The sequence below is a fragment of the Coenobita brevimanus genome, chromosome 3 (genome assembly GCF_032717465.1).
Source record: "Coenobita brevimanus isolate Jiangsu-jjx chromosome 3, ASM3271746v2, whole genome shotgun sequence".
Lineage (NCBI taxonomy): Eukaryota > Metazoa > Arthropoda > Malacostraca > Decapoda > Coenobitidae > Coenobita > Coenobita brevimanus.
Genome location: NC_136956.1, coordinates 2,763,475 through 2,765,974, shown reverse-complemented (window position 1 = coordinate 2,765,974; position 2,500 = coordinate 2,763,475). Strand labels below are relative to the sequence as shown.

Genomic DNA, 2,500 nt, shown 5'->3' with positions numbered 1-2,500 from the left:
GAAAAATTTGGTACTGGTGATGATGATGATGATGATGATAATAATAATAATAATAATAATAATTCAAAGCTCTACAGTAAGGTCTATAAAATCACCTATACTCCTTTCACTTTAATTTGGCCCAGATTTGCGTCCTTTTGCAGCTTATTTCACGTAGCTCAGTGGCAGTAAAATACAATACTACGGTTCTACATATCCGTTGCATAGCACTTCTTCGTGACTAGCACCATATTCTTGTGCTAATCCATTTGTGTCAAGTTAGAGTCAAGCGAGAGTAGATGCTCTCTCTCTCTCTCTCTCTCTCTCTCTCTCTCTCTCTCTCTCTAACATAATTTTCACCACTGACCCACAAGAGGCTACTGCGGTGTACTGGCCGCAGTGAATCGCTGAGGCGGAGGTGTTAAGGTATCTCAGAGCCACACACACTACGCCACAGGTTTGAGGTCATCGTGCTGAAGGGAGAGCGTTTCTAGGTAGGACAGGAACAAGCTGGTGCACGCAAGATCTGAAAATACACACACGTACACACACATATATATACACACACGTACACACACATATATATACACACGTACACACACATATATATACACACACACACACGTACATACGTACATAAAGATACACACACACAACTACACACACACACGCATATATATATATATATATATATATATATACTTGACACATACGGTACATACACGTTTTATATTTATACACAAACACAAACACACGCGCACAAAGTAATAATAATAATAATAATAATAATAATATTGGTAATCATTATAATAATAAAATATAATAATAATAATAATAATAATAATAATAATAACAGTCGTCTGCGGGTGGCAAGTCTGAAGTAAAGAAGTCATATCTCACGTCACTCGATTTAAAAAAAATAGTAAGAACTCCAAAGCAATTACTTACAAATCAAACCTGCCTTTCACTGGACGATCTATTAAAACCTCAGACCTTGGCATCTTTCCAGCAGGAGGGGCTGACTAGGACAATTTTTCACAGCTGTAATGGAAGTATAATCAATAAAAAAACAAATGATAAACTTAACGAATAATAATGTATGTAAGAAATAATGACAATATAATGTAAAATGATAAATAATAAATAAGATAAAACAAATAACTTAATAAATATTGCTGGTGGTTTAGTGGGTAATTAAGACTCTCCAATTGAACTGAGTCTGTGTAGGTTTATATCCAAGGGGTGGTTGGGGTTTATTGTTCACATAATGCTACTCAGGGATAAGTGTGGCCTAGTGACACTCAGCTTAAATGTCAGGACCAACTTGCCTAGCCCTGGGCTCCTACGCTCCTCAAGGGCCGACACAGGATTGGATGATGGATGGATGGATGGATAAATGTAATAAATAATATAATAAATATTTACAATAAATAATAAAATACGATAAATACTGAAAATATATATGAAAAATAAAAATAAATCAATAACAGACAATCAGTAATAAGAATAAAAATAATGAGAATTGTAAATAAGATGTAATAAAGACAGTAAGTAAAAAATGTAATAAATATAAAGATAAACCAAAAATAATTAAAAAACCATTCATACAAACTATAATAAACAACAAAAACAGTAAATAGAAGTAAAATAAACAAAAACAAAAATACAGAATACAATAATAAACAAACGCAATAACCACAAACCAGGAAGACCAAGATAAACCCATTGCAACCCAAACGTTAGGCGCAGGAATGCCCGGAGGCGAGGCTATAAGCATACCATAGTTAGCCCTACCAATCCCCTACCCCGTTTTCTTTATCGCTTCTTCCTGCCTTAACCCTACTGTATGTCATTTGGCGATTTACTTTATTTAGCGATTTATTTCTTTTGGTGATTTAGCGATTTATTTCATTTGGCGATTACATTTAATTATTATTTTTTTTACATATGGAGGTTAAATACGAAATTCTTTATTGTATTATTATTATTATTATTATTATTATTAATCTCCACCTATAACACTGGCGGAGACTATTGTTTTCGCTGAGAGTTTCTCGATGATTCCAGGAAAATTGGAGACTGCGCAAGGAGTCTGAAAGGCCTAGGTTGTGTGTCCTGACATGGGCCAATGCTGATAGAAAAAAATCCAAATCCCTTATGTGCAGTGGAAGGGCATGTCAGAAAGAGTCATTTCAGTATTATGTTGTGAACGAGATAAGTTGGGTGTGTCTTCTAGAGATTTCAATGCGACCTGCAAAAGGAATCTGAAGGGCCGGGGTTATATGTCCTGGTATGGGCCATTGAGAATAGAAAAAAAAATCCAAAGCTCCCCAATGAGGTCAAAATAATTGTGAGAAGCAGTAGGTGGAGACCAGTGACTGTCTGTAGGACAATTACAGAGTTCCAGTTATTACCACCACCATCACCACAACCACCACCACTACTATTACTGGTACTACTACTACTACTACTACTACTACTACTACAAGTGCTACTGCTTCTACTGACAATATTTTATAAT

General features: G+C 35.2%; 1 protein-coding gene across 1 annotated transcript in view; it reads left to right on the top strand.

Moving 5' to 3' along the window:
* The window catches only part of LOC145393963 (uncharacterized), a 263,346-nt gene that overhangs the window by 233 nt on the left and 260,613 nt on the right, over positions 1-2,500 (top strand). The window lies entirely within an intron of this gene.